At 41.8% G+C, this 23,451-nt stretch overlaps 1 long non-coding RNA gene across 1 annotated transcript in view; it reads left to right on the top strand.

Annotated features, from left to right (window-relative positions):
* Positions 1-23,451, top strand: part of LOC309655147 — a 49,231-nt gene that overhangs the window by 18,837 nt on the left and 6,943 nt on the right. The window lies entirely within an intron of this gene.

Here is a 23,451-nt window from a genome sequence, read left to right on the forward strand (position 1 = left end):
GTCCTGAGCAAGAGAGCTAAGGGTAGCAAACTATCAGGAACATATTTACGACAGTTGACTCTTAATAGAGTTCCAGCTAATGCTGATGGAAGAGTAACAGTGGTACCTGCAAAATTTCTATTTTGTAGTGATCGTAGGTGGCAATCTGATCAAGACAGAGAGCAGAGGAATTGTGATTCTACTGTTTTAACAGTCAGATTGTATGTCTATGAGGGACATTCGATGGCCTAAAGGAGATTCTGGACAGTTGCAAAAGTCTCCCACTCTTACCCCTTGCCACTTCTAAAATCCACTGCTAGTTTGGCGACCATTTTGGAAGTTTATGTTTAATTGTTTTTATATTTCATGATATATAATATTTAGAGTAACATAAACAATAAAGGTTCAAGGACTATTCATTTAAAAGAGAAACATCCTGAACAAGTGTGGATCAAAGTAACCTACCTGATGAAAACAAACCAAACAAAATATTTATTTTGTACCAGTGGCTTTTGCTCCAGTTTCCTCCACGAGATCTAAATTAGTTCTATTAAGTCTATTTCCCAAAGAAGCTTTCATTTTCTGGGTCCATCTGCCAAAATGGATTGCCATTTGTATTGGACCCAGAAAGTGGTAAGCATGTTGAGCGAATTTGCTACAGATATGCCAGCTACTGCTGATATAGCAGTAGAAATATTGCATAAGATTTCTTTGAAAGGAAGAACAAACTAAAAACTAGCTGTTGAGTACATAAATTTCTCATCACTGCTGAGGTGCCATGAGGCCCAAAATTCTTCCTTGCAAAGCCACCCACCAGATAGAAGAGAGAAAAAGAAATAGAATGACAATTCCAATGTTCAGAAAAAGAAGTCAAGAGCTGACTGTAGTGCTTTCCTTATGTTCTCTCCAGAGCTCCATGGAGCATGTTCTGTGCTGGTAATTGTTCCTAATCAACTGGATGAAAGAGAAAGCAAAAATAAGAACAACTCCTTGCTGTATATCTAGTATATGCTCAGTTCTCCTCCAAGATAGAGGACACCTAGGAGAATCTTAGAAAAGATCTTTCTAGACATTTCCTCCCACCTGTTACCCAGTTCTCCCACTTGCTCTTTTTTTTTAGAGTGCTTTTAATACCTTCCCTGAAAATGTATGCAGCATAATAATCTGAGAATAAGGGTATAATCAGCATAATAATCTTTAATATTCACTGTAGTTCAACCTTCAGCAAGTTCTAGCTGTGCTAGAAAATAGATTTTGAATGAGTAGAACAGCCCCATCTAAGTCACTCTACTTAGAAACAGAGAACTACTACCATGAGTGTGTGATAACACTTTGAGAGCTGGTTCTTTGAGCAAGGTAAGAGTTGAGTTCCATGATGTACACCAACAATCCCATATTTTATCTCTCTCAATTTGCTGCATTATAGTTGTCTTCTGACTTTGTCAGGACAAGATAGTCCAGTATTAATTACAGATAAAACCATGCTTCAAACAGTGCATAGATTGGACACTTCCAGAGATCTGACAGAACACGGTGCCCTCATTTTAAAATTTATTATGTCCCCTCCTTGCCCGAAGATAACACAATGTCCTAGACTTAGCACTTATGACAGACCCTACAATAGTACCAGGTAATTGTAGTTCAACTCTTAGTCCTTCAATTTTTCAAAAAAGTCATTCAGCTATAAGCTAGGTTTACTCATTCTGACTTCTTTCCATATTGCTTGGATAAGTGAAGACGATGATCTTAGCAGCAAATTAATTTTAGTTTCCCACAAATAAATTCTGAGAGAAATTGAGCAAGAGGAGAATATACACAAAAGCCACATCTTTGGCCCGTGGGCTATCCACTTATGTTTTTAGCTGACATGAATTTTGGGAGCATTTCCTTATATAGTTGTGACCAATAAATTGTAACCATCCTGAAGACATCAGCTATATTCTATGCATCTCTGCAACTCTCAGATTACAGAATATCTGACCAGTAGTAGATGCTCAATAAATATCTGCTTAAAAAATTAAGTCAATGAGCCAATGGACTCCTTGTTTTATCTCTTACCATGATACCATGATTTGCAGAAGAATGCAGAATGTAGCAATTAGTCACAGCTACTGAGTATATAACAAGCTAGCAAGCTCTTCACCCCTGAGTTGGGAAAAGTTAACTTATTTCTTTCCTTTTTTCTCTAGACCTGCTTAACAGAGCTGCCCATTCATACCCCTTTCTAAGGGAAACTGGCCTTCTCAAATTTCTGCAGAAATTCAAAGGTTACTTATGGAAGAAACAATTCTATACCCCAAGCCATGGAGAATGGAACCAGAACTAGACATTTGACTCAGGAAATGTTTTCATATACTAATATGCTACCTAGGGATCTGCCCAGGTGGACCCCTTGATTTCATGAGATTAGCCAATTATACTCTCAGTCTTTAGAACTTGAACGGGATAAGGAAAAAAGTACTTTCCAGTCAAAAGAGGAAATAACAGAGGAACAGACAAGGGTAACTTTAGTGATGGGGAGAGATGAGATTGGGTAGCTAAACTTCATTAGTGGTAAATCACTAGGAGAAGACCCCCAAACTCCTGCCCCTGAGATCTTTAAAGGACATAGAGTTCAGAAGTACCTCCATGAGGACCAAATCTATTACAGAGCATGTACTTAGATATCTGAGAGCCCACTACTTAATCCATTCCAGATGTGTTCCTAAGCTGCCCTTCTTTGTTGCTAACTTGAGTAGTACTTTATTCCTTACAATATAAGAATCCTAATGAGGAGCACTCAAAATATTTTCACATTTGTGAATAAGTGAAAGTTTTAACCAGCCCTCTTCTCTCAAAGAATGATTGAAGGAGGTGGAGAAACAAGGAAAGAAGGATGTCAGAAAATTAGGGAAGGTTCTACTATTCTTCTAGGATAGATATGCCCAAATCGGTAATTGCAGGCTTTCATCTGTTATCGGTTGAATGTCATAATGAGCATCAATCTTCTATTTGTCTGTGATAAGCTGTATAAACTAGGAAGTTTTAAAAAAGCCAGGAACCACGGTAAACCTAGGATAAACTGCAGGTAATCGGTGCTTCTTTTTTTTTTTTTTTAACATTTTTATTGGAGTATAATTGCTTTACAATGGTGTGTTAGTTTCTGCTTTATAACAAAGTGAATCAGTTATACATATACATATGTCCCCATATCTCTTCCCTCTTGCATCTCCCTCCCTCCCACCCTCCCTATCCCACCCCTCTAGCTGGTCGCAAAGCACTGAGCTGATCTCCCTGTGCTATGCGGCTGCTTCCCACTAGCTATCTATTTTACATTTGGTAGTGCATATATGTCCATATATACACTACCACTCTCTCACTTCGTCCCAGCTTACCCTTCCCCCTCCCCGTGTCCTCAAGTCCATTCTCTAGTAGGTCTGCGTTTTTATTCCCGTCTTGCCCCTAGGTTCTTCATGACCATTTTTTTTTTTTTAAGAAATCGGTGCTTCTTAATCTTTAATGCCCATTAGAATAATTTGGGGATAGTGCTAATAATGCAAGTTCTGATTTCATAGGTGTATGTTGGACCTAGGGTTTTGCATTTCTTACAAGCATCCAGGTAATGCCAGTGGCGCTGATCTGTCGATCACATTTTGAGTAGCAAGGACGTAAAATGAAGAGACCCTGTGTGCAGCTACACAACCATTTTAATTTATTTTTTGTAGGATAGTGAATAGAAGATGACCATTAAAACCAGATCAGTTCACCATTTCTGATCTGTGTGGCTTTGAGCAACTCATTTAACCCATTTAGTTTCCTCATTTGTAAAATGATGATATTTATCTTGCAGGATTATTCTGAAAATTAAACGATGTAACATATGTAAATTTCACAATAGCTCCTAAGCAAATGATATTTATTTTTCATTAATTCACTGTGTTAATCAAAAAGCATTTTTAACAACAGGCAATTTCCAATAATAAGTGTTAGAGGGGAAGAAATACATGATCTCTGACCTAAAGAGTTTACAAACCAATAGGAGTAAAAACCAAAATGTCCATAAATTGCTATAATATAATGTCAAATAATAAATGCCATAAGAGAGGTAAAAACAAAATGCTTTCGAGCTTAAAGAATGAAAGGTTTACTGAAGGATGGAAGAAAGAGAAAAAGATGGAGAAATAAGGGAAGAGTTCAACAAGGAGGTTGCATTTGAACTAAACCTTAAAGGATGAGTATGAGTTCACCAGGCAGAGAAGATGGGGACTGTCATTTAAAGCAGAAGGTAATAGCTTGTAGACACCATGATACTGTGAAAAACAGTGCCCTTTTAATGGCAATTCCAGATTTCCACCGTGGCTAGAACTAGGTTGAATTGGGAGAAGAGTAGAAAGATGAAGCTAGCTGCACCCAGAAGGTAAAGACCTCATATGCCATGCTGAGTTCCTGGGACAGATGGCATCTCCTATTACAGATCTCATCACACATTATCATAATTATGCATTAGCTCAAACACGACTCTGTACCTCGACTACAAATGTCTGATCCATAACAAGTACTCAATGAATTCTTGTTGACAGCATAACTGTATAAATGTTTCAGGGAGAGAGTTTCTTGCAGTAGGGTAAAAGGCCTTAAATAATATTCCATAGATAGATCCCATACACAGTTGCCTGTTCTAATGTCTTGCAGTGACCCCAGCCCACATAGATGCTCCAGCATAAGTATGCTCCTTAGAGAGACACCAAGCATTTTTTATTTGGAATGATTGTTACATTATATAACAAAACAACCATCCCATTATATGACCCATCGCATGCATTCCATTTGGCCTCCCTGTGATGATTCAATCTCTTAGTGGTACTTAAGATAGTAAAGGTTGAGAGAAACTATTATACTCTAAGCAGATTGGGATCATCATATGAAAACTATGGTGTGTCAGCTTTGCATCCACCATCACTTGTAACACAAAGTTCAGTGTTATTTATAGCTTGCAGCTACTAGTTGATTAGTACAGCTTTCTAGGCTAGGACCTCTGCTTTCTTAAACAGAAGCATGGGGCAGCTTATTTCCCCACAGAAGCAGAATGATACAGTCTCCAGTGAATGATATGATTTCAATACAGAAAGTTTGCTTATATCTCACTTCATTTTTATTCCATCTATTGATTTCTTCAGGATTGTGCACATGTATTGGAATACCTTTATTAAATCCCTCAGGCATTCCAAGTAAACACAGATAGAATAATTAGGAACAACTGTAAGAGAACAATTGTAAGTAGATCTTGCCTTCATATTATATTAGGAATAGAAACCTTGAATTTATCAGATGGAATCATTTAAGGGCTGGCTCTAGGCAGAATGCTGATACAGGCAAAAGCTTTCTACAGAGGGAGGAGAGCACAGAGGTCAAGGGCATGGGCTGGAGGCAGGTTACTTGGATTTGAAACCTGACTTGAAGAATTCCTAGCTTTGTGATTTTGGGTACATTGTTCAATCTTTCATGCTTCAAACTCATCATCTATAAAGTGGGGATTATAATATCCATAAAGCTATGGAAAGTTAATCCATGAAATATTGCTTAGAATAATGCTGACACACAGTAAGAGCTTAATAACTGTTAGGTATTCTTCTAATCTCCAGGGTCTCCACCCCACTAATTCAATAAATATCCCCTACTTCCAGAGTACCTCATTCCACATTTCTAGTACCCCCTATATCTTCCTTCTTCTCATTTCTAGCAAGAGTTTGAGTCATTTATGTTTGTGTAATTGTGTCCCCACAAAATGTTGCCCCGACAGAAATCTTTTTATTTACCTTTTATCTCTTACTGTAGAAAGAAAAGTGCTTTTGTATTATTAGGGAATCCACAACGTTAATAATCAAGTGGGAGGCCTATTTTCCCAGCCCATACCCCAAGCCCCTGAAGTTACAGCAATATATATCCGTTTGTGCAACAAATATTTATTGAAGAGTTCTGTGTGTCAGATACTCCTGGATGCTGGGGGTGGTGCAAAGATAAACAAGGCAATGGAGACGCTCAGTGTTTACTGGGGAGCATGGGAGAACCAGGAAGGGGAATTTAATCCAGTCTGCTGTGGGGGAGGAGGTGGCGGCGGGAAAGGCTTCTCTGGGTACCACTGGAGACTTTCCTAGGGTTGTTCAATGACAAGCATCAGTTTTCATTTGTTATTTGACATCTAACTGGTTAGAAGACAAAGTCTTCTTTCTCTTCTCTTTAAAAACCCTAAAAAATATCCCTCCACACGTTTTTAATGCTCAGAGGACAGGAAAAAAATCTGATCCCCCAACTCGGACGTTGGAGACTTGGGTCACAGGAAGAAAAGCTTTCCTTCAGACATTCCTTACACTATGGAAACAGCCTGAGAGCATTCATTCATTCATGCACAGTCTTCCTGCACAGTGCTTACTAAGCACACACGATCCATGTCAATAATGTTAAGTAAAATGGAGTTTCTAAAAGACATCGTGGGACTTCCCTGGTGGGGCAGTGGTTAAGAATCCGCCTGCCAATGCGGGGGACGCGGGTTCGATCCCTGGTCTGGGAGGATCCCACATGCCGCGGAGCAACTAAGCCCGTGCGCCACAACTACTGAGCCTGCGCTCTAGAGCCCGCGAACCACAACTAGAGAAAGGCCGCGCGCAACGAAGACCCAACGCAGCCAAAAATAAATAAATAAAAGTTTAAAAAAAAAAAAAAAGACATTGTGTTTCTGTCCCTGTGGAAGTTAAAAGCTGTTGAAAGATAAGATGTATCCTACAACAGAAATAGTTAAATAACAGTGAAATGAAACATATGATTAATTCTCAATGAATTATTCCATCAATGATTCTTGATGTTCTGGAAAAGACATCCGCTAAGAGCAAACACTGAAAGGTTCACCTCAAGTGCCACTTCCTATCTACTGGAAGTAAATGCCTGGAAAAATGTGTAGCCAGTGATTACGTTACTTTGCCAGACTCAGAAGGAAATAGCTTAGGGACTAATGTTGGTCATGCCACAGGAACGGGAAGTGTGAGCACTTTGCCACTTCCTTTCCCTGGTGTGCGGGCTACATAGCGTGACAGTTAAGGAAAGATTTTGCAGTCTAAGAGACCTGGATTCTGCTGTTTGCTAGCTCTGTGGACTTGGGCAATTTATTTAACTTGTCTGAGCCTTAATTTTTTTCAGTTGAAAAGTGGAGATAACTATTGTTTACCGACCCTCCCAGGTTTGTCCCCAGCAAGGGTCCCTCTGCCTGGTGTCACTTGTGCCAAGAGAAGGAGACCGAGTTTCGTTCAGAAGCAAAAGGAAAGCTTTATTCTTTGACCAAAGAATGGAGAGATGCAAGATCGCGCTCTAGAGTACACGCTTTCCCCAAGAGACCCCGGGCCTGCCAGGCTGCTTTACAGGGTCGTTGTCGGCAGGGAGGGGGCAGAGTTCTCACGGGTTGTGCACAGGCATGCTGTTCACAGCTCCAGATCCCAGTGCCTGCCACCGCCACCTTGAATTGAGGTGTCGGGGGCGCAGCCCTTCTCTCACGGACCCCCGAACTGAGGTGCCAGGCACAGCCATTTCGCAGGAGGAACACTGGTCTGAAGAGCCGGGTGCGAGGCCTCTGCCTGCAGTTCCCTATGAGCAAGTGACACCAAATGAAGCACAAAGGAAAAGAAAAAGGTTAGACTTTATTTTGTTACCCAGATTCTAATTTTATTCCCCAGGAATTGTTAATGGGCTTTGCCACTGACAAATCCCTCCTCTGTCTTTTGTCCTTCTCCTTATTCCTCTCGTCTTCTGTAACTACTTTCTGCTGATGTGGGATGTCGTCACAACCCGGGTGGAGGAACAGAGCTTCTCCCCAGCTGCCTTTACGTCTGTTGGATTGTGACCAGGCCTCAGCCCTGATTGTTCATATCCCTGAGCGACCACCACTTGTGTAACCTTTTTGGAGACAAAGGACGCCAGACAATTTAAGATACATGGCCCAAATATTAGCAAGAGAATAATTGTCACATGTCAAATTTTTCCTAAAAATGAACGTATCTAGGTCTTTTGCCTGTAGGCACAAGTGTGCCCTGATGGTGAGGCTCAATGCCATGACTGAATATCCCTGGTCACATTTTTATTGTTTTTTTGAAAGATAAGCTTCAGGTCGGAGAGAGGTTCACACGAGTAGTCAAGGGGTCCATTGCCTCAGGTTGTCTCTCCAGAGGTTGGGGCTCAGGAGCCCTCTTCATTCAAGTGTGATTTGCCCACAGCGTGATCCCTGCATCTTCAGGGCAGAATGTGTGGTTAGGATCAGCAAGTCGGGCCCATTCCACTTAGGAGTGAACTGACCTTGTGGGCTGCTGCTTTTCCAGGTTTTCAGGTTCACCTGGTGTCCTGGCCAGAAGGGGTGGAGGGCCAGGTGTGTGGGTGCGGCAGTTACCATTATTGCCCTACCTGGAGGGCATACTTGAGTTGTCCTATTTCAAGGGAGCTAAGGTGTTCCTTCTCTCAGGCTTGCGGAATGGATCTACCATACTTGAGTTCAAATGCTTTTAACTTTAACTTACCCCTTGGAGCTAACCACCGCAGAAAGAGGGCAATCAGAAGCAACATAATCCAATTTTCTTGAGTTCCCTGACATAGCTTGACTAAGGCCCCTTTCAAGGTCTGACTGGATCTCTCTACTTACCCTGTCGGTTGGGGTCTTCAGGCTGAGTGCCCAGTCCATTTTATGTCCAGGGCACCTGTTATCCCCTTTGTCACTTGCGACACAAATGCTGGACCATTATGACTTTGTAGAAATCCTGGGAGCCCAAACCTGGGGATTATTTCTTTGAGTAATGCCTTAGCCACTGCAGCTGCCATTTCAGTTCTAGCAGGGAATGCTTCTATCCACCCAGAAAAATGTGTCTACCAGCATCAAGAGATACCTGAAATTGCCCAGTACACTTGGCATGACAGTGAAATCAATCTGCTAATCTTCTCCAGGATATGTCCCTCTGGTCTGAATGGGCCTTGTCTGGGGCCCGCTGGGAAGGAGGGGTGGTGTGGTATTGGGGGTGTTCATTGTACAGATGAGGCATGTCTCAACTGTTCGACCGATTATACCTTTCATTCCAGGAGTTACCATGACCTCAACCAACCAGTTACATAGGGCTTCCGTCCTGTAGTGAGTTCCCTGATGAGCCTCCCTGATGGCTTGACAAGCCGCAGTTTGGGGAAAGAAGTATCACCCACGTTCATTAACTAGCCGCACATGGCCTCCTAGATGTCTACTGAAGCTCCATTTTCAGGCTTTGTTTAATTCTTCCTTTGCGTAAATGGGGGAATAATTGGATGGATCTGCCTTTGAGGTATGAGGGGTAGTTGCCAAGTTACCAGTTCTGAGGCCACCCTTTTGGCAGTTGCGTCTGCCTTGTCGTTTCCCTTTATTCCCTCTGCATCCCCTTTTTGGTGACCCCTACAATGAATCACTGCCACCTTTGTTGGAAGCTGAACTGCTTCTAAGAACTTCAATATGCTTAAGCCATGTTTCACCTGTTTATTCTCTGCAGTAAGTATACCTCTTTCCCTCTAAATAGCCCCGTGTACGTGTAGGATGGCATATGCGTAACAGGAATCCGTGTAAACATTTCAGATCCTCCCTGGCCTGAGCTCCAAGGCTCAGGTGATGGCTGTCAACTCCACCTTTAGTGCAGAAGTCCCCGGGGGCAGGTTTCTAACTTCTATGACTTGGGTCTGGGAGGTCACTGTGTATCCCTCCAACTCTTCTCGCTCTCTCATAAAGCTGCTTCCATCTGTGAACCATTCCTCTTTGGTGTTTGGGAGAGGCTCACTTCCTGGGCTGGGGTGACAGGAATAGATCGTGTCTATGGTTTCTATACAATGATGCTCCAGGGGTCCTGTTTCTGTGGGTAGCAGGGTGACAGGATTTAGTGTGTGACAGGTTTTTATGGTAGCCACTGGGTTGTCTAAAAGCATAGCCTGAACTTGAATCGACCTTCCGGGCTATAGCCACTGTGTTCCCTTAGAACTTACTAAAACCTGAACCTGGTGTGGAATCTCTATAGTGATTGGCTGACCAATGGTTAACTTTTCAGACTCCTTAAGCAGTGTTGTAGGAGCTGCTACTGCCCGTAGGCAAGGAAGCCATCCCTTAGCGTTTTGATGTTATTGTTTAGAGAAATAAGCAACCACTCCATTAAAGGGTCCCAGTTTTTGAGCTGATACCCCAAGGGCGATTCCCCTTCTCTCATGAATGTAAAGGTCAAAAGGTTTAGCTAAATCTGGGAGGGCCAGGACAGGGGCCTAAAGTAATTGCTTTTTCAATTCTTGAAAGACCCCTTCTCATTCTGAATTCCATTCAAAAGGAGTATCATTCTTTCCTTTCAACTTTTCATACAGAGGCCTAGCTATTAGACCATAGTTAGGGATCCAGATGCGGCAAAACCTAGCCATCCCCGGGAAACCCCTAAACTGTCTTCTAGTTTTAGGAGGGGCAAGGTTGCAAATAGCTTCTTTCCTTTCCTGGGATAGGCTTCTCTGACCTGTGAGAATGAAGCCTTGGTAGGTCCCCCTAGTTTGTGATATTTGGACCTTTTTCTTGGATACCTTGTATGTTCTATTGACTAGGTGGTTCAGGGTGGTTAGTATTTCTATCAGAGGTCTCTTTAGTTAGGGCTGGCAATCAGAATGTTGTCTCCATTCTAGGTTCCCTCCTCCAAATGTAGATCTTTTAGGTCTGTAGCTAAAGTTTCCCCAAAGATGGTGGGGGAATTTTTGAACCCTTGGAGCAGGACTGTTCAGCAGTATTGTTGTTTTTGTTGCATGTTTGGGTCCTGCCACTCAAAAGCAAAACTTTCCTGTGACTCTGGGGCTAATGGAGTACAGAAGAAGGCATCTTTTAAATCTAATACAGAGCACGAGGTCCTCGTGGACAGTAGAATGGCCAGCAGTGTGTAGGGATTAGCTGCTACTGGATATATATACTCGGTGGCTTCATTGACTGCCCTGAGGTTCTGTACCACCTGGTATTCCCCACTGGGTTTCTTAACAGGAAGAATGGGGGTGATACAGGCTGATAGACGTGGTCAAATAAGGCCTTGGTCAAATAGGCCCTGTATAACAGGGGCAATGCCCAATAACGCCTCCCAACGGAGAGGGTACTGCTTTCTATTGGGCCATGTATGTCCAGGTTTTAAATGGACTAACACGGGACTGACTCCTACAGCTCATTCCACCTGTCCCTGAGTCCAGACCTTGGGATTTATTCCAGGGAGATTGACTTGCTCTGTCGGGGAGGTTTGTCCTCAGACATTAACATTATCATGTTGTGCCCTTTGTCTAAGGGGATGCTAGTCTCCAATTTGTCTCCCATTAGGTGGATAGTAGCCACAAATTTATCTCTTCCTAGCAGGGATATAGGGCATTCGGGGATATACAGGAAGGAAGGAATGGGTGAACATGTGTTCATCCAGATTACATTCTAATGGCTGTATGAATGCCTGTTCTTGGGATTTCCCTGATAGTCCCATAATTTTACAACTTTCGTGACTGGATTTTCCTGATTTAGTGTTCAGAACTAAGTAAATGGCACCAGTGTCAACTAAGAATTCGACAGCCTTTACTCTTATGTCCAATGTCAGCTGAGGCTCCTTGGGGGTCAGTTGGAGTACCAGGTTAGGAGCCCCCTGGCCCCTTCATTCTTCATCTGTTTGGACCATCTGCCTTCAAGGGTGGTGGCCAGGATTTGCCATTTCCATCCCCCTTTGGGAGTGGCAAAGGCGTTCTCTCTTCCAGTGTCCCTCTTGTTTACATATGGTGCACTGATTGGCTCCCAGTTTCCTTGGCTTGCTATCCCTCGATGGGGGCTGGGGGCCATATACCGACATTGAGGGTCTCCATGGGCGGTTAGTTCAGATTCCCATGCTAACCAGTTGATGTGAGAGGGCAACAGTCAATTGGTGAGCTGGCTTCCAGACCTTTTTATTCTCTGACTTCCTGTATATCTTGGTTATTAAACACCTGGTAGGCAACCTCAGCTAGGAAAGAAGTAAGGGGTATCTGGTTCTATTTCCAGTTTCTGAAGTTTATGCCTGATGTCAAGGACACTTTGTGAAATAAAATATGATCTCAGGATTACATTCCCTTCCAAGGATTCAGGGTCAGTGTAAGTATAGATTCAAAGACATTCCCTGAGGCACTCTAGGAATGCCAAAGGGTTTCTGTTGGCTCCTGATTGATTTCCTTTATCGTATTCCAGTTGACAAGTTTCTTTCCTGCTGCCTGGATTCCTTTTAGGATCTCAGGATCATATTTTTATAATGGGTTAGCCTCTGTCTTTCACCCCCTTCTCCATTGTCTCAGTGGTCCCAATTGGGTTCGTTGTCTGGGACCTCCTGATTTCCCAGTCTGAAAAATAGCATGACCTGCATTGTTTCTGTTCTCTTTGTCTGCTTCATCTTAGGATTTTGAAAAGACCGTAGTCTTTTCTTTCCTCATTAGGAATACATTGAGGAGGCTCTAGATGTCAGCTCAGGTGGGGTCATGGATCTGAAAGATTCCCCTAATCAGATTCAGGAACACCTCGGGATCTTCCCTCAGCCCCTTATTATGACTTTTCCAGTTATACAGATCAGAAGTGGTAAATGGAATATATATATGGGTGAGCCCTCCTTCTCCATCAGGGACCTGCCTCAAAGGGAGTGCTTTTCCTGCAGGGTTGTGGGCCCTGGCTGGTAATGAGTCCCACTTTGTGTACTTGCCAGATTGGGTTCTGGGGGAGGGGGCTTGTATGGAGGGAACCCCTGGGGCCTGGGGCCCAAATCGGGACATATGAAGGAAGAGGGTCGGGCAGGAGCGGTAGGAGGAGGGTTAAGGAATAGATCAAGGAGGTCCTCAGGGGAAGAGTCAAGGACCAGTAGAGAGCTCTTAGTCTCCTTTGGTATTTCCTCAGTGGAGGAGAGCCCACATCCCTTTTGAAGGTCTTTGTTCTGATATAAGGCCATAACAAACTAGACATAGGGAATTTCATCCCATTTTTTTTTGTCTCTGGCATAGCAAGTCCAGTTATAAGATGGTGTTGTAATTTAGAGACCCATTGATGGGCCAACTTTCCTCATCTCCTAGCCAGTATTGGGGCCAGACTGTATTACACAGGAAGATTAAAATGTTTGGGGGTCAGGGGGTGATAACCATAAAACTTCCATTTGTGCAGGATGCACCCTAATGGTTGGTCAGTCCTTCAGTATGGTGGACATTTGTTTCTCTGTCCCTTAGATGTTCTGTTATGGATTTGTTTCCAGCTATCAAGGGGGGTTGGTTAGAGTGATTTCTTGGCACGCCAATGCCACAAGATTTGACCCAAATAAGATTTCTGGTTCAGGAAATTTGGAACCAGCCCCAAACTGTTAATGGATTCCTCAAAAGACCAAAATAGGAGGCATCTATGTTGGTGTGGACCCTGATATAACTGGGGTTCACCTTGAATTTGTAATGGCCTGTGCTTGAGAGTGTTAGTCCCTCCCTACTCAGAATGTCCCACAGGAGGTTAGGCAGGACCACATCTGGGCCAGAGCAGCTTAGCCACATTAATTCCTGACCAATTTGGTCTGTTAGGGAGTGTCATATCTGTCTGAGGCAGGGGTCTTCTCCTTCCTCCTTTCAGCTGAAAAGGAGTTTTCAGACTTCCCACCAGATGAAAGCTAAAATCAAAAGGGATTCCCATGGGGTACTCAACAGATCGCTGGGGCGGCTGGTATTCTGTGCTGATACTGGAAGGAGAGCCCATGGAACCTCGGTCAGTAAAGAATCACCCAAGGTTCTCCTCACAGGCAGAGCGGGGAGGAGAGGTTGCACGGTGGGTGTTTCCCGTTCTTGCCAGTAGCTCATGGGGCTTCCCAATAATGGGGTTTCTGATCTTATGAGTGGCTCACAGGGCTCCCCATCCCACTTCAGAGAAACTAGCGCTGACCAGAAGAGGTCAAGTTACCGGTTGCCTACCTACCTTGAGACCCTTTCGCACTCAGGCATCCCTCATGCCTTTTCCTGAACTCAGATCGCGCGTCCTCGTTCCGTTCTGTCAGGCAGTCCTCATTACCTGGGCCTTTTCCCTACCTTGCCTCTTGGCTCACAGGGTTGACCACTTTCCTTTACCAACTTGAAAGGGACTATGGAGAGTGCTACTGTTGACCCCTGGACATTGGTGAGGAGGGCAAACAGCCCTGGTGTGGCCACTACTGCCTTGTACAGGGGTCCAGAGGACAGCACTACTGGCGAGACAGTGGGCAAGACTGCTGCGGCTCCCCCTTGTCCACAGGTCCCGCCCGTCCCCAGCATCTGGCACCTCGGGAAAGCCAGCCAGATGCAGCAGGCAGGCACATGTGAGTTTCGGTCTCTGATCCCCAATGATGCCACAATATGATCCATTCAAGGGGATGCAGTCCAGATTGCTCTGCAGGCTATGCTGTGTGTGTACCATACCTGGGTATCAGGTTTCTGGGACAAGTTGCTCTGAATTTGTCCAAAGGCTGCTGCCCTTCTACCGCATCTGAGTGAAGTCAAAGACTAGAGTCAATCATCCTCATGCAAACCTCCCAGAGCCTCTGCCATCCTCCATCTGAAGCTGGGGTGAGTTCAGAGCCTAGTGGGTACGTGCAGGTGGAAAAGGCCGTGCTCTATCCCATCTGGGTCACCAGAAATTTTTTTACCAACCCTCCTGAGTCAGTCCCTAACAAGGGTCCTTCTGCCTAGTGTCATTCAAGCCAATAGAACGAGACCGAATTCAATTCAGAAGCAAAGGGAAGCTTTATTCTTTGACCAAAGAATAGAGACGTGCAAGCTTGTGCTCTAGAGTAGACGCTCTCCCCAAAAGGCTGTCGGCAGGACTGCTTTCTAGGCTTCTTGTCAGTGGGGAGGGGGCAGAGTTCTTGCTGGCCAGGCACAGCTGTGCTGCTCACAGAGCTCCAAATTGAAGTGCCGAGAGCAGCATCTCTGCACACAGTCTGCCACTGCTATCTTGAATTGAGGTGTCACGCGCAACGCTTCTGCACATGGTCTGTGAGCGGAAGTGTTGGGTGCAGCCATTTCACACTAGAAATTCTGGTCTGAAGTGCCAGGTGCAAGGCCTCTGCACGTGGTACCCTATGAGCAAGTGAAACTAGACAGAGCACAAAGGAAGAAAAAGTTAGATTTTATTTTATTACCCGGATTCTATTTTTATTTCCCAAGAATTTTAGTGGGATTTGCCAGTGACACTGTCATCTCAAAATATGTTCGCTATTGTCATGCAATTCAATGAAAGGCAGAATCAAGTCTGTCTCATTCATCTTTATAACCCTGGCATGTGTCCCAACACATATCTGCCCTGCCCACCTGACCTTACATGCAAACGCACACACGTGTGTGCACGCACACACACACACACACACACACAGATTGGGAAAGTTTATTGAAGGAATTGGGACTTGAGAAGAACTTTAAAGAATGGGTAGAACATTAATACATCAAGGAATATGAGAAAAGTTAACTGCCTGAGCAAAAAGACCTGGTAAAACATGGAAACCAAAATGTGTATGACAGTCAGGGACTGAAGAGGAGACAGGCAAGCCAGAAGGAAAAATAAATAGCATCCAAACAACTTTAATTTTGAAAGATGCTAAAATCACCTCATCTATATTTCATTTTGTGAAGCAAGAAAACTGAAGCTCAGAGGAGTTTAAATAACTTGTAGTGGTAGACATTGGCATTGCTGAGATTACAACCCAGATTGCCTGACACATACTTCAATGCTCATTTGAGAAGGGACTGGAAGAAAATTCTGGGAAGCCAGTTGGAAGTCATATGGTAGAATTCTCCATTTGAAAAATTCACTCCTTAAGTAATGAGGATCTCTCTTATCTGTTACCTGCAGTGTAAACAAGGTTAGAATGAAATTCCCTGGACAATCTCTTTGGGAGGCATGACCAGGGAAAGTGGGACCACAAAGCAAGCACCATTGATCAGCAAGCATGATTCCTGAGAGAGCATGGACTAAAAAATTCCAAACTAATTCAGAAGAAAACATCCCAATTGTGTTGGTAAGGGGAGACAGTATGGACCTATTGCTTGATTTAATCAGAGACTATATGACAAAGAGAAGAGAAGAACTTCCTCCGCCCTGAAAACACCATATTGTATTTGTATTGTGTCCAACACTAACAGAAGGTAAAAGCTACACATAATATTATGATTGTTACTTTGGCTTTTTCATTTTTTGTTTTTTTGTTATTTCTATTACTCACAGAATCTATCCCTTTGTGTTTATGGCCAGATATATTTTTAGTCTTATTTTATAATGGAGCAACACTTAGTTAAATATGAATAACACTCTGGTTTCTGGACACCCATTGCTTCATTTATTACACCTGATACTGTCCTACCCAAAAAATGTGGAACCAGCACCTGACATCTTCCCCAGGAAGGTAAATGTTGCTCATTTTTTACTTGTCATCTAATAAGTAAAAGCCAGATTTGGAGGTGGAAACTTCAAAGTGCAGTTGCTTCATCCTGAGAAAATGCTGGTGTCTGTTTACATCCATATATTAATGGAATAATTTCCAGATCAGTCAGAGTACTTGAGACACATCAATGATACATATGCCCCCATTGTTCTTAATTAGCTCCTGATTAAAATGTCTTCTCATGCTCTTCAAGCTTAATTGTTGTCATTGAGATCCACGGAAGTACTCTTGCAAAGATTTCTGCATCGAGAGTTAGAGGCAGGGGATCTATAGTGAAGCACATATCCCCAGGAATTTCTTCAGGAATTTCTTCCCTCTTTCCTAATTATAATCAGTCTCTGACTGCCATCATACAAAAATTGTAATACCCAGGTAATGGACACCCTGAAAACATACTGTGGCTGTAATATTTGAGTTCTTTAGGCAAAGGATCCCTGCAGGGCCAGTCATTGTGTTCAGCAGTGCTCAGCAGTTCCATCCGGAAGTCTCTTCCATCAGTGGATAGTGTTTACTCCTCTTCTCCACTGGGATGTGAGCATCACAGAGCCGAAGTTAGGCCTAAATTCCAACATGGTGTTCCTTGCAGTGGACCTTGGGATAGCCTCCTCAACATCAATTCCACCCCTTAACCCACTGGGTAACAGCACTAGTTTTCAACCCTGGATGCACATCACAATCTACCTGGGGGATATTTTTAAAAACACTGATCCCTAAGGACTATCTTTGACCAGTTCAATCTGAATCTTTGTACAGAGGTTAAGAGCAAGGGCTGAGGAACCAGTAGCCTGAATTCGTATCCTGGCCCTACAATGCAAACTTGGGGCAGGTCTTTAAACTCTCAGTGCCTTAATTTTCTCAAGCATTAAATTCGGTTATAACAGTACCCATCTCATGGGAGTGTGGTGAAAAGTATATGAGTAAATATTTATAAGGTACTTAGAATAGTGGTTGGCACATATAAACATAACCATTTATTATGATAGTGATAAAGATGATCTTGATCTTGATCATGAACATCATGATGGAGGAAATGGAGCTAGAGCTTGATCAAATTGTGTTTGAAGTCCACCCTACCTCTGAAATTTTCATATTAAAGAGCCAACAAACTGCTTCTATTTTTAAAGCCTTTTTGAGCTTATCTTTCCTATTATTTGCAACTGATATGCAACCAATTATTTGCAGCTTCTTAAACTAGGCTGAGAAGCCTGTTGGTGGTCCATGAATACTATAGAAAGACCATCAGGCTGTGACTTAGAAGAAATGAGTTCTGGTCCAAGTGCTACTCTACCTAAGGAGCAGATGATTTCAGAAGGCTTTGGAGCATTAATTTTATAACATATGAGAGTCTGTGGAATTGATATCTGGTAACCCACCAGCTAAGACTTTCCACCCCTCAATTCTGTTTATCTAAGAAATGAGGAGACTGAGCTAGAAGAACTTGAAGGATGATCAGGCTTAAGGAACCCATGTTTTTATTATCTCCTGGAGGCCAGGGGCTGAGTTAACTCTTAGTATAAGAACATTAGTGGACTGAACTTTGTAGTGACTTCCTTTGCAGAAGAGTTTGTTTCCACCCCCTCCCTGAAGATAAATAGGAGAGAGGTGTTCAATGCTTCTGATTTTCAGAATGGAAACCAAGGCAACAGGAGAAAACAATTCCAGAGAGGTGGCGATGAATACAGAAATTACCTGTCTTTGTTACATGTTTGGAACAGAGCCATTCTACAATTGATCTATGCATCTCAAGAGCCTATATACACAATACTGAGATAGTTTCTTAAACAGAAGAGCCTTAAAAGCAACATTAAAAAAAACAAACAAATTATCCCTTGCATCTGGCTACCTCCCCTGTAGCTCATCCAAGATTGGTTGAGGTAACCTGAGTGTGCACATCAGGATTTTAGGCCATGGCCGTGCAATATCCAAACATCCACGTGAGAATTGAATTTTAAAGCAGAGAATACAAACTGACCACTTACAAGTTTAATGTGGCTGACAGGTAGGTTTTGTTCAGCCTATAGTTTACTTTTGTTTGAATTAGGAGCCAATTTTTTAAATCAGTAGTTTACAAATAAAAATTCTGTTTTCTGGGCTCTCTGGAAAAAATTGGAAGATGTGGCAACACTGGGCTGACATTTCCCCTGGGAACAATAAGCTATTACTGACTGGCAGCTGCCCAGAGACTTACCCAGTTTGCCGCAGTCATCACGCCACCTAACATCAGTTGAACATGGAGGCTGAGAGGGTTCATCATACAGCTTTTGCTTTATCTGCTTCACTCACTTCTACCAATTGCTTGACCCTCATAGATATTTGAGTTTGCAGCCTTAGCTTGCCTTTAAATTTTGTCCATATCCAAGTTGATACACCTGAATTTAGCTTTTTAAAAACTGAACAAAGTGCAAATGATGCAGTGAGTAGGGGTGAGTAGTATTGGCTATATGATGCCATGCAACTGGTTTAACTGTTTTACTTTCCAAAAATTTCCACTGATGTTCTATAGACACAGAAATGTAGTTGATTGTATTTGAACTTCAAATGTGGTCTCAGACCTCTGTGGGTCACAAAGAAGTGACAGTTCTTCAGATCACCTACTGAGATGAATTGAGGAAGAGTTTTCTGGCATAGGCCTCAAATTACTTTACAGATTAGCCTGAAGCCTTCTCTGCATTTTCCTCATTTCCTTTATGGAGCTTAAGTCAGAAATAGCTTTTCTAGTACCATCTATTAGAAGCACATGAAATGTCAAGCCAGATTTATGGATTAAGAAATTGACATTGGATCATAATTCAGTTTAGAGTAGAAGGAATGAGAATGCCAAAAATGACTTGGAGCCAATTCTTTTTGTGGTCACAACAAGAACAACAATAAAAAGAGAGTGTTTGTTTCTAAGTCAAAGCCCCCCCTCCCTCCATCCCTGCCCCCAACTCTCTTTTGATGTATACCAGCTACACAAATACTGTATATACAATTAAAATGGAGACCTAAAATCTGCTTACTATTTAGCTTTTTTTCCCAGATACCTAACTCTGGGCTCCTTCTCTATAACCACCATTTTCTTCCTTATTTCCCAGTTCTTCACTTCTACTGAATCACTCTGCCTTTGTACATAGCCATCTCTTTAACTAAATTATGGCTGCCAGGGTGGAAACCCATCTTGTTCAACATTGTTACCCCAATTCCTAAGCATGCTACTTGACACCGTAGAAGTTCAACCTATTTTTAGTTACATAAATAATCGGTGACCTCCAGTACCTCAAGCTGTTTCTCTAATTCCAAGATGCTAGCCTCCTTCTTGTTCCGTTTACCTCACTACCAAACCTGAACCCCATGGTCAGCCACGTTAGTGAATTCTTACATTTTGCTATCTTCCTTTTCCCTTGGCCAAGTTCCTAGACTGTCACTAGTTACTGGAAAAAGTTTTAAAGACATATTTATTACTTCTAAAGAAACATATGTTATAAAATAGTAACTGGTCCTTCACAGACATACAGTGATGAGAGTATTCAGTCAATTCTTGTTGACTCTGTCACAACATGTGTCCCCAAAATGTTCTAAGATCTTTAGTTTCCCCAACACTCCACACTCATCCTCCTCAGGCACATTAGGTGACCTAACCCACCTGTGAAATTTAGATACCCCAACTCAAGCTCCCTTAATTCCCTATTTCCCTTTTCAAAATATCATTCCATTATTACTTTCCTTTATTTTTCTGTTTGTCCTTCTTTGTCGTGTAATTGATCTAATTGTTCATTAATTCCTTCCTATCCCATAATCTCTAGGACCTTTTTCTGGATCTTTCTTTCTCTCTGTGTCTCTTTTATTTTTCTCTTCCCATTTTTCTCTTCTGTTTTTATTTGTTGTTTGTCTGTTGTAGTCTGACTTTCATCTGCTTCACATGTCTAAAGAAGCTCTTTTGAAAGTTAACAATGATGTCACAACTGTCAAAGCCAAACTTTCTAAATTCTATTCCTCTTAAACATGTGCATTTTAGCACACTATGTTTATCACTTTCTTTTTAAATTCTTTGTAACAAAAACTTTCATGATACCATCACATTTTGGTTCCATTACTTTTTCAGGTACTTCTTACCTAAATCCTATTTTTGGCTTCTTGTCCTACATTCTTAATCATGCAGACCCATAATGAATTTTGATTCTTCCTTTGCCTTTGCACCCCTTGTGTAATCAGTGCCCAAGTCTTGAAATGTTCTTTAGGAGGCAAGATACACATTTAACTAGCCACATTGCCATGTGGTACTCAGTTTGAACATTTAAATCTCTTTTTAGGAGCCTAGGATGTTCTAGATGTATACTCTGGAAAACCTCAAATAAGTAAGAGATTAAAATCAGGAATGTGGCTGAATCTGTAAAACAGAAAAGCGGTTTTGTGTTTGACATATGACAAGTGAGATGATACTTAAGCACATTTATCTTCTGCCTCTACTTCTGGATGAGCTCAGAGAATACTCATACCTTATGGCCAATCTTCCCTTCACTCCTTTCCCACTAAGAGGAGAGAAAGGAGAAATGAATTCTGTGTATTAGAGGGGATCATTCTTCCTTGCAAGTGAGATAAATACAACTCAAACAAGCTTAGGCTAAAGTGGAGGATTTATTGGCAAAAATAAGTAAGCCTGGGGAAGAGAAGTAGTGACTCTGGGACAACCAGAACAATTGACTCAGATAGCACTGCTCCTTATCCTTGGCCCATACTTCTCTTTCACTTCAATTATATTTTCTCTGGTCAACTTTATCTATGATGCTTGAATCACGGCCACTGGAAGTCTGGGTTCACATATTCTCACTTTTTCCAGCAGAGAAAAGAGGATATTTTCCTCTGCTCCAATTAAAAAAAAATAGGAAACAGTTTGATGTACCAGCTAATATATTAATTCTTATATCATTTTGGTTGGTTGAGCATATAGGGCCATATATGAAGCTGGCAGCTCTCATTCACATATAATAAGATCCATAAGATATGGGCCTGTATAGCATCTCCCTCAAGCCAAAATCTGTCCAGATCTGGTACATGATCCCTATTTTAGCAGAATGATCGTTTAGATTTGCTCTCAAAATTTAAGTATCTTTTCTTTCAACCAGGACAGTTTGATTTTAAGCTTTACTTTCGTTGAGAAAATTTGACTTTTCCTAGTTTAAAAAATTGGTGTTTCATGCATTGTGGCCACTGGGTTGAAAGTTAAGGTTTAAGTGCAGACTTTACTAATCTTAGAATCTCAGAAATCAAAATTACTTTGACAGAATTCACCAAATGGATTATATGGCAATGGTACTTGTGTGTACTTTACAGAGGGTAGAAAATTTCATGAAAACTCTTAGAACTGCCCATCAGAGCTGGACTGAGGTTGAATTAACACAGTGCCGGCACAGGCCTGACAAAAGGGCAGGTGTAGAGTCATGCCGTTTCTCTGCTATCTGCACCACTGTTGTAGGCATTGTCATTGCTGCCCTCTTCCATCATTCTTACTCCTGAAGACCACTAGGAACCCCTGTTCCTCCATCCCTGGATTTGAGCTCAGGAGTATGAAATAGATGAAAGAATATCTTTGTCTCACAGTCTAAATCCCACACAAAGTTTTCATTCACAGATTACAACTCTATATAATATCTGAATAATTAAAAATTATATCCAAGACCTGGATAATACACTGATAAATCTAAGGTCCTGTTTTGACAAGACTTCGTCAGCAAGATCCTGAAGGAAGAAAAAAAAATTCAGCATAACAGATTATAAGTAACTACATGTGTCTGAGAACAGATGTAGTGGAAACTTCAGACAGTCAAACAATCAAATACAGAGATGCTCTTCCCAAACAGAAATCTTCTTTTTTGGATGCTGTGACTGAAAACAATTTTCTATGTAAGACTTTTGCCACAGTTGAGAATAATAATAAAGGGTTACAGAATCAGAAAATTCTTTCCAAGCCATCTAAAAAAACAAACTGACAAAAATCAAAGCTTGGAACAAGCTGACACAGACCCTAATTCAAGAATTCAGCTTGCCTCAGCTTCTGCTGCAGCTTTTTTTTTTTTTTTAATTGGATACTCGAGGTCAGTTGTTGCAAATCAGTAATTGGTGATCTATTGTGTTAAACTCACGTGAGCAGCAGTCAATTCTGTAACAGCAACTGCTTTAGGAAGAAATTGTTAGTGCCTTCAGTATCCCAAACAAAAATAATATACTAATGAATGTGCTAAGTACTGATGAGAAGGATCTAATATGCATTTCCACAGAAATGTCTTGTAATTTAGGATTAATTAATGTCCAATTATTGTAAGCTATAAGAAATTTTAAAAGCTCTACACTTCCATTTTGTAATGTTTTTATAAAATGGAACATTAGATGTTTTTAATCTTGTCTGTTCTTGCAAAATACCCCAGATAACATGCTGTTTTGCATTTCGAATAATATAAACTCATTTAAATGCAAAACCAGGGTCCAATCAGAATAAGATGGCAATCAAATTACAATATTCAATGACTGAGTTTTCCAAGCTGACTTCTATCATGAATTTCAAAATCTTACAAGGTTTCTATTTGTTTGTACAACTGCAAAGGGCTCAATTATGGAGCTTAGAGAGAGTCTAAAAATAACATCAGACTAATTAAAAGATTCAACGGGATTTGGGCTAGCAATGTTTTGAAACTCTTTTTAATCTGTTTGGCTTTCCAAATGGACTTTGGAAGCCAAGGCTCCCTTTTAAATATGTTTAAGTAAAAACACCTGGCAAAGGCAATAAAAAGGAATTTGTAGCCTTCCTCTTCCTGGTACCTAAAATGACAAGAGACCAGCGTTCGTCTCTGTGTTAAGAAGATGAGGCCAGCGGTGAGGGTGCTGTCTTCAGATCCTCCTGGACTCTTAAAGGGGACTCAGCTCATTTTCTGGCGTTATTGTGCATGTTGAAAACCAGCTGGAGAGTCTGTAGCTTCAAGTTGCTGAATCTTTGAAAAACTCAGGCAAGAGTTTCAGTCTTTGAAGTCATTTT

This window comes from Balaenoptera physalus (assembly GCF_965194825.1).
Source record: "Balaenoptera physalus genome assembly, chromosome: 2".
Taxonomy (NCBI): domain Eukaryota; kingdom Metazoa; phylum Chordata; class Mammalia; order Artiodactyla; family Balaenopteridae; genus Balaenoptera; species Balaenoptera physalus.